This window comes from Moschus berezovskii, chromosome 11 (genome assembly GCF_049115385.1).
Source record: "Moschus berezovskii isolate FMDL1 chromosome 11, NW_MosBer_1.0, whole genome shotgun sequence".
Classification (NCBI taxonomy): Eukaryota; Metazoa; Chordata; class Mammalia; order Artiodactyla; family Moschidae; genus Moschus; species Moschus berezovskii.
In genome coordinates, this window is record NC_142470.1 from 53082530 (window position 1) to 53092525 (window position 9996).

The 9996-nt window shown below is 41.3% G+C and overlaps 1 pseudogene; it reads right to left on the minus strand.

Annotated features, from left to right (window-relative positions):
* Positions 1-8546: 8546 nt before the first annotated feature.
* LOC129539482 (elongation factor 2 pseudogene) lies at positions 8547-9650 on the minus strand (annotated as a pseudogene).
* Positions 9651-9996: the final 346 nt, after the last annotated feature.

The following is a 9996-nucleotide window of genomic DNA, read 5'->3' on the forward strand; positions in this document are numbered from 1 at the left end:
GGGAGATTGGAGATCTAATTTGAACCTCAGTTCTGCCATTCTGCCAGCAATCACTGACTTTGCCAATCATTGGTTCTTTGGGCCTCGATTTGTATGTTCTGTCACTTCTTTACTACCATTAAATAATAATTTTGAGTGATCAAAAATCTTACAGAACTTTGTCTTTAATACATATATGCCTTCATCTGTAATAATGCATTTAATACAACCCTATGAATCAGGAATTATTATATTTTTCCTGGTTTAAAAATATTTTGAGGACACAGAGAATCAAAGAAACTGAGTAACATTATCAAGATCATGCAGCTGGAGTCAAGTCCAGGTCTATTTAAATTCAAATCAGTGGATATTGTCTTTATGTTCATTTTACTATGATTTTGTTGATTAGGTTATTATCACTATATATAAAAGGCAAATGACAACAGACTGCACAATGATTATAGTTTATTATGTAATTTCCTTATCTCATAGCTCATGGCAACAAATATTTTCTGTTCCAGATCAAACTTCCTTCCAATCAAAGTCAGATAGATCTAGTTTGATCTAGCTTGATGTAATTCTCCTCATCTGAGAAAGAACATTTGGCTTTCTCTCATAGGATTGTTTGCAAACTTCCCTTTTGAGCTATTTTTCCCAAATATTTCATTTGACTGGGTTCATATGACTTTTATCCATTGCATAGCCCAGTTGTAAATTCTCAGGTTTCTTAGTCCCTTTTTGTATCACTTCATCTTCAGATTCCCTGAGTTTGAAACCGTGTTTTTCAAGAAAGCTGTACGTGGTCTTGGACCACATTTATTTAAACAAAAATCATAAATTGAGGGGATGGAAATGTTGAGTTCTAAATCACAAATACTTTTTCATAGAATTTTCTCTTCTTCCAAATAAAATTTTTATACCATGATAAACATTTTCCCCAGAGGAGTTAATCACCTAGTCAAGCAGGTGATTGCATCAAGTGGTATTGTGTGATTTCCACTTCAAATATACTCTTCATGTCAAACATTCCCTGCAGAATAATAGCAATTTGGCCTCCCCTAGTTGGACTCTTGAATAGCCAAAGTGAGAGCCTGCTTAACAGAACTAAATTATCATCCTTCTTTTATTGGCAGAAACTGTGGTGCTTGAAAGCTATTACCAAGAGATTTGGAATTTTTATTGAGAATTCCAGGAAGCCTAAGAGTTCTGGGTAATATGTTAATTACTGAGAAGAAATCTTCCCCTTTGGGACCAAAATCTGACTTCTAATTACACAAAAATGTCAATAAATCATTAGAGTTCCACTTTCTTATTTATATGATCTCTTTTCTTGATGGAATATATGAAAATGAAGGAAATTCCAGTATTTTTGAAAGATGAGTGTGTTTCTTTTTCTTGTTTATATGTATTTAGGCAAATCACACAGTAGTCCTTGTTACCTCAGAAAGTTTGTCCCTTGACTCTCCCCAGGAAATCTCTCTCAGACCCTATGGAGCATGTTCTACACACTGTGCATCAAAACCTGTAAACCCAGTGACATATTCAGCACAAACATAAGGGGTGTTGGCATTTACACTGTAAACAGTGTTGAATTTTCTCTAAAGGAATGCTTGCTCAGAGACAAAGTCCTATGAGTCGTAGAACAATTCTTAGATAGTAATTTTCTCTGTTTATCTTCTTGAGCCTCAAATTTAAAGACTGAGTTCCTTATCTTGGTATTCAGGATACTGCATAGACTTGAAGCAAGGTAAATTCCTTCTGTTCCCCATCATGGTGCAGACACATGAGTCCTGTCTAAACCTCTAATTAGCCACAGTGATGGAGAGTGATTTAAGGATTAGCTTTGAGAGGGAGTTTTGAAGACCACTTGGGCCTATTTCTAAGGTTTCATTTACTTATTAATCAATGTTTCCAACCTTCTGCCTTCATATTTTCTATCTACCCACTTCAATAAATCAATTTTTATTGCATTGGCTTTCTGTTTATGAAAACATGAAACAAAGCAATTACCTTATTCATAAGAGAATTCATTATTTTAATTTTTCTCTATTTAAAAATATATTATGGTTTTAGAAATCTTCAGTTATCTATAAAATTATTATCCTTTTGGTGCTCCCTATTACACCATATGTTTAGGGTCAAACATTTTTCAAAAGAGAACTTAATACACACACACTTCCCTAATATATTTCAGTTTTTTGTGTGTGAGAAATATATAGGACCTGTGCTACTCTCCTAGACTCTATTGGGCTATGTAACACTGCCTATGGCTAGTAAGGGGCATCAAAAGGGTTTCAAGCTACGAGAATAGTTCTTTTAATCAGATGCAGTGTTAATAGTCTAATAATCAGGAATGAGGTATTTTAGAGTATATTTTCATGTGTGTGTGCTCAGTAGTGTCTGACTCTGACTCCATCGACTGTAGCTCATCAAACTCTTCTGTCCATGGAATTTTCTAGGGAAGAATACTGGAGTGGATTGCTGTTTCCAACTCCAGAGGATCTTCCTGACCCAGGGATCAAACCTGGGTCTCTTGCATTGGCAACTGGATTCTTTACCACTATACCACCTGGGAAAGTGAAAGTGAAAGTTGCTCAGTCGTATCAGACTCTTCGCAACTCCATGGACTATCCAGTCCATGAAATTTTCTGGAATACTAGAGTGGGTAGCCTTTCCTTTCTCCAGTGGATCTTCTCAACCCAGGGAGTGAACCCAGGTCTCCCACACTGCAGGCAGATTCTTTACCAGCTGAGCCACAATGGAAGCCCAAGAATACTGGAGTGGGTAGTTTATCCCTTCTCCAGCAGATCTTCCCAACCCAGGAATCCAGCCTGGGTCTACTTCATTGCAGTCAGATTCTTTACCACCTGAGCTGTCAGGGAAGCCCCATTTCCTGGGAAGCCTTTATATATTCATGAGTCAGCTACGAAAACCTCACAATATGAATTCCATAGGAATGTTTTTGGGGTCTGAAAGTACTGTTTTGCTCCAGTTCCTCATTAGGTCTTTTGCATAGAGGAAGAAACAGCAAATTTAGACTTTTATTTTAAATAATATTGGGGATGCCAGCCATTTGTATGTGCATCTGCCACCCTTCCTCTTACTGTACCCCTTCACCACCTTGACTTGTCATGGAGACTGAAACATGACTAGATCAAATTTGACTTTATTATAGTTGCATAAATGTGCATTACTATTAATTCTCAACATTTCGTGGCCACCCACCTGAAGGAAATTGCCATTCTTTTCTGTCAGCAGACACCACTCACTGTGGTGGTGAATCTTGACTTTGTTCTGAGGAAATCAGCCCCAGCAAGAGGTCCTGGTGAGCAGTGGTGGTCGGGTTGTTGCTAAATCATGTCTGACTCTTTGAGACCGCATGGACTTCAGTATGCCAGGCTCCCCTGTCTCTTCTATCACCCGGAGTTTTGTTCAGGTTCATGTCCACTGAGTTGGGTAGGTCATAAACATTCCATAGAGTCAAGAAGCTTCCTGTGGGTTTCTCATGAGTCTCCACTCTTTTTCCAAATCCTTTGAAAAATCACTAGAATTATTTCAAATAAATTCATCAATGATTTTTAATGCTGTAAACAACCAAATGCTAAGAAAACAGTATCTTTTATTCCCCCCTAGAATATCCCTTCTAATATGAATAATTCTGATTTCCAGATTGATGCATATGTATCTTTTTCAACTACCCTAGATAGATTTTTTTCTTTTTCCCTTTCTTTCTCTTCTTTCTTCTTCCCATTTTCCCCTCTCTCACTTCTCTTCCTTGGTTTTACGATACTACTATGCCATCGTTGCTATTCAGTCCCTAAGTTGTATGTGAATCATTGTGATTCCACAGACTGCAGCAAGCCAGGCTTCCTTGGCCTTTACTATCTCCCGGAGTTTGCTCAAATTATGTCTATTGAGTTGATGATGCCAAACAATCTTCTCATCATCTGTCACCACTTCTCCTTCTCCCCTCAATCGTTCCCTGCATCAGGGTCTTTTCCAATGATTCGATTCTTCACATAAAGTAGCAAGTGTAAATTATATTTCCTATTCTTCTCTTTCATTATGCTATGTTCCCCTTTTCTGCAGAGGTTATATCATTTTCATCTCTCAGTCTCCAGTATTTATTAGAGGTGAGTTATATGATACATGATCCATAAATGTTGAGACAGGAAAAATATAGGGAAATCTGGTGATGGAGACAGGAAAGGGAAAATCTCTGTGAGTCATTGTTTGCTGAAGTCAGGCTCCTGAAGAAAACCACAGAGGAGATATTGGGCAAGGTGGAACCTAGAAGAGCAAATGGCTAATGCAGCAAAGGAAATTTTTTGCCATCTTGACAGTTTTCCTGAGGGCTTGTCTGGTAGGCTTCCCTGGTGTCTCAGATGGTAAAGAATCCACCTGCAATGTGGGAGTTCTGGGTTCAATCTCCAGATTGGAAAGATCCCCTGGAGAAGGATATGGCAAACCCATTCCAGTATTCTTGCCTGGAGAACCCCCATGGACAGAGGAGCCAGGTGGGTTACAGTTCATGGGGTTGCATAGAGTTGGATACGACTGAGCAAATAAGCAAAGCACAGCACAGGGACAAATTTATGGGTCTTCAATCTGAGTAGTTATACAGGCCCATGTGCTTAAAAGGCCCCTGCACTTGCTTTAATGTTCATGCTGGTGATGTGAAATTCTTAGGAGTTTTTTGAAGAAGTCTCTCATTTTAATTTTACACTAGGTCCTGCAAATTATATAGCTATTACTTCTTTTAGTTCCACACAACCCCTCTTCACGTAATCATTGCTCCTCAAGGGTTAAGATCTTAACTATGACCTCCATTAGGGTGATATAGAAAAGTATATGTCTCTTGCCCACCAGTGCTCCCCACCAGCTTCTTCCATACATCTTGGCAACATCTGCAGTGGAATGGGGGTGAGAATGAATGGGTTTAAATTTTTCTCAGTATGGAATGTATCTAAGAAAGCAAATTTATTTCTTTTGAATTTTATATAAAGCTTTCTTTGGAAGACATTTTGCAAGTATTGAATTAAACTTAGTTAAGGAAAAATTGTATGGATATTTAAGATGGGGTTTTATATATCCGGCTCTAAGATTTACCTAAATTGTACCTTTTGATCATGCCTCAGTGAGAGACAATCTATTAAACAGTTAACAAGCCACCAATGTTTAAGTCCCCCTTCTGTCCCTACCAGATATCTGATCTTAGGCAAATTCTCTAATTTCTTAAAGATTATCATCAATTTTCTTATGAATAAAAGTGGGGATAACATGGTAGATTCATAAGGTTGTTTTGCAAACTAAATGAGGACAAAATTAGTTCATATCTAGAAAGTACTCATAGAAGTGCATTATATGTAGTAAGCACTAAGTAAAATAATTGTTATTATTGATATGCACAAGGGGTGGCTGAATTCTTCAAAGTTTGTGGGGAAATGTACTACTGCTATGACTGGTGCATGTTCAGTTGTGTCTGACTCTTTGTAACCCTGTAGACTGTAGCCCACCATGCTCCTCTGTCCATGGGGTTTTTCAGGCAAGAATGCTGGAGTGGGGTGCCATTTCCTCCTCCAGGGGATCTTCTAGACCCATGGATCGAACCGGCATCTCCTGTGTCTCCTGCATTGTGGGTGGACTCTTTAAAGCTTGAGCTATTGGGGAAGGTCCATAGTAAATTTTTACTGGGTAAGGAGGAGGAATAGGAGTAACAAGATAGACATCTTGCCAGGTAGATGTCTAGTAATACATTTATATTTATATATAAACATATATATATGTGTGTGTGTGTATAATTAAGCAGGTCTCTAATGCTCCTGCAATATGGAGTCAGCTTTTTACTGCCTGTAAATAGTATTGGGAGACAGGTCACTGGAGTAAAGCTATGCGAAAACGAATTTATTTAAATAATTCCTATTCTTATGTGTTTCCTTGACTCAGAGCAGGGAATATGATGAAACTTTAAAGGCTCATAGGGAACAAATCGGAGAAGAAAATGGCAACCTACTCCAGTATTCTTGCCTGGAGAATCCCGTGGACAGAGGACCCTGGTGGGCGGCCATCTGTGGGGTTGCACGGAGTCAGACACGACTGAAGCAAGTTAGCAGCAGCAGCAGAAGGGAACAAAAGGAAGATTAACTCCATCTGTTGTTCTCCAGGAATTGTGGGAGGCTTTTCTTGAAAGATGCATCATCTGAGCTCTCTCCATTCCTCTTTCTCCTCCCCACACACTGGTTCTAGACGAAAACACACATGCACACTTATGGAAGATGTGAGCAAAGTGGTGAGTTTGGTGGCATTTGTCTTCTTAGCTCTCCGTCCTCCAGTGTTATGCCCTATTTCCTTCTCTTCTTCCCCCAGTTTGATTCCCTATTTCTTTACTTGTTCATTCATTAATTGTTTTATTCAATAAACACATGAAATATGGACTTGTGATGGATACTCAGCTAATTTCTAAAGATACTGTAACAGGTCAGATAAGATCTCTCCTCCTCTGGTTGGGGAAATATACAGTAATAAGTCATAAAATACACTAGCTTATTAAGAATTCTGAAAGTTATATGAAGGAAATTAACAAGGTTATGAGAAAGCAAAGAGTAAGAGAAATCAGATTACATGGGAACATTGAGGGTGCATCTCTAAGGAGGTAGCATTTGAACTGATATAAAGGATAGTATTAGTCAACTGTGAAAAGAATTGAAAAGAGTATGTCAGGAAGAAGGAACAGCAAGTTCAATTATGCAGAATCAAGAAAGGGATTGGTATTTTAAAAACACAGTAAAGAAGTGAATGATCCCAGATTGTAAGGAGACAGGAGTAAAATAGAGGGCAGGGGGAACAAGGTCATGATAAACATTCTGGGTCATAGTAAAAGTGTTGGATTTAAATTTAATAGAAAGTGGAAATCATTGGGACTTTCTGGGTGGCTCAGTGATAAAGAATCCACCTGCTGATGCAGGAGCCACAAGAAACATGGAATCAGTCCCTGGGCATAGAATATCCCCTGGAGGAAGAAATGTCAACCCACTCCAGTATGGGACAGAGGAGCCAGGTGGGCTATGGTCCATGGGATCACAAAGAGTCAGGCACGACTGAAGTGACTGAGCATACATGCATGGAAATCATTCAGCACATTTGATCAGAGGAGGGAAAAAAAATAAACTAAGATTTTTAAAGATCACTCATTGCTGTCAAAGTGGCAAAAGTGGAATCAAAGAGATCAAGGGTCATCCATGTAAGAGGTAAGAATTTGCAAAGTGGTGACAAATAGATGAAGGTAAACAGATTCAAGAAACATATGGGAAGTGGAACTCACACAAGTGGTAATAGATTTTATGTAGGCCTGAGAGAAATGTACAAAATCAAGGATAAGATATTTATGTTTGACTTGATAAAGTCAAAAGATGTTACCAACATCCTATCAAAGTCTGTTCTCAGGAAAGTATTATAGTAAACTTGTTTTCCATTAATAAAATGTTTCTTGAGCTTCCTATTACTATACCATCAGTGTTAGATTCACTTCTGTGAATATAACCAAGGGAGCACAGTCAAAGTTATTCTGTCTCTCAGGGAGCTTTGTATTTTAATAGGCAATGGAGACCTAAGCTAAAACAATAACATTCTACAAGCAGGATATTTGACATGTGTGTAGTTTTTTCATATTTTTGCCCTGTGTTCACATCACATGGGCTCTCATCAGTTCTGCTCTCGGGTTCTATTCACCACTCTTTTTCCTGTCTCTGTTGATCAGTAGTGCCCACTGATTCCAAATCCTAGAGCATGTTGGAAATAGTCCTCAGAGTGTGAAAGATGGAAACTAGTTGGGTGGAAGAGTGTCAGTGTCATTGAATTTTCTCTTTCCAAAAGAAGTGTTTTGTTTGTTTCATTGGACAGTATTTTTCACCAGTATAGTCAGGATACATCATGAAATTTCAAGATACAGCTATGATTAAACCTCAATTTTCTGGAAAATTCAGAGAATTGTGTTGACTAAGCTGATTTTTGATCCCATATTTTTCTGTTTTGTTTTTTTTTTCTCCACCATGTCGAGTTTATTATTCCAATGCCACTAATACAGCTGGAGGTGCTCAGTGACACTGTGCGGGTAGGGTTTCCTGCCTTCTACCTTCTGTCCAAAGAGAACATCTACCGGCTTGTTTCTTCCCCCTTTCTGGAGGAAAATCCACTAGGGGCCATTTACCCAAATAAACCTCTTAATGAGTTTATTTTTAACTTTTATTGACATTAAGTTTCCCTCTCAACAAAAAAGTATTGGTTGTCCCATCCCCTCCCCCATCCCCACGGGTGGGATAAGTCCCTGTTGCGAGGGCACTTCTGTTGCCCTTGAAATCTGGAAATAAATATCGAAAGAAATGGCATCAAGTGTTCATGTTGAGCGATGGCACGAAGTGTGCCCCAGAAACCCGTCAGGCAGAGCGTTACCAGGTCTGGACAACCATGAGGTGTCCTGCAGAATGTGGGGGTTTGTTGCTGTGGTCACCTGTCCCTGCACGCGGGGGCAGCGCCGAGTCCCACCCAGTGGCAGGCTAAGCGGAGGCCGCCTACAACTTATCCAGGAAGTTGTCCAGGGTTGGGATGCCTTTCTTCAGGCCTTTGCGCTTGCGTGTCTCCGCCACCACTTGATTGGGGAGGCTTGTGTTGTCAAAGGGGTCACCGGGCAGGATCGGCCAGTGGTCGAACACACACTGGGGGAAGGCCTGGCCGCTCCTGTTGGATCTCAGGTCAGCGGTGAAGCCAAAGGACTCACTGACAGGAAGGTAAGCCTTCGCGACAAACATGGGGGTGCAGGCCACCTGGGTCTCTTCAAAGACGTGGCCCCGCTTCCTGTTCAGCATACTGTAGATGCCACTAACCACTTGTTCCAGACACTAGATCTCTACAAGATAGATGGGCTCCATGAGCCAGAGCTGGGCAGTCAGCACACGGGCATACAGGCAGCGCTGAGCCGTGGGGATGATCTGACCACCCCCACGGTGGATGGCATCAGCGTGCAGTGTCACATCATGGACGGGGACGTCAAAGTGCATGCCCCACATATTCTCCTGGCACACCGCCGCCTCCTTGGTGGTCCACTGGAAGCCAGCCTCCACACTGTCCTTGATTTCATTGAGGTACTGCACACCCTTGGTGATGTCCGAGAGGATGTTGGGGCCCGTGCCATCAGGGCCGAAGCACCAGATCTTACGGGCCTCGGCCACGTCCCACTTCTACTTCTCAGCCAGGTAGCAGGCCCGCTGCTTGAGCTCCTGGCGGGTGGACACCTCGCCCTTGTTGATGTCCTCAGCCAGGCCGTCAGGGAAGGGCCGCACCTTCACGTAAAGCCTATTGTGCTTGTTAGAGAACTTGGACAGGCAGAGCACGTTCGACTCCTCGCTGACAGTCTCCCGGTACGAGACAACTGGGTCAGATTTCTTGATGGGGATGCAAGCGTGATACTCCTCCAGGTCCTTGAGGCAGATCTCCAAGTGCAGCTCCCCAGTCCCCGCGATGATGTGCTCCCCGGACTCCTGGATGATGCACTGCACCATGGGGTCCGACTTGGCCAGCCGCTTCAGACCTTCCACCAGCTTGGGTAGGTCGACCGGGTTCTTGGCCTTCACAGCGACTCTGACAACAAGGCTCACACTGAACTTCATCACCCGCATGTTTTTTCTTTAAGTGAAAGTGTAGTCATTCAGTCGTGTCCCACTCTTTGCAACCCCATGGACTGTAGCAACCTCATGGACTGTAGTGACCCCATAGACTATAGCCTGCCAGGCTCCTCTGTCTATGGAATTCCCTAAGCAAGAATACTGGAGTGAATTGCCATATCCTTCTTCAGGGGATCTTCCCAACCCAGGGATCGAACTTGGGTCTCCAAAGATTGAAACTGGGTCTCCTGCATTAAAGGCAAATTCTTTACTGTCTGAGTCATAATACTTTAATCGATTTTGATCTTCTTTTTTTTTCTCTTTAATTGTGTTATTCTCTTATGTGTCATCCACAGTCACT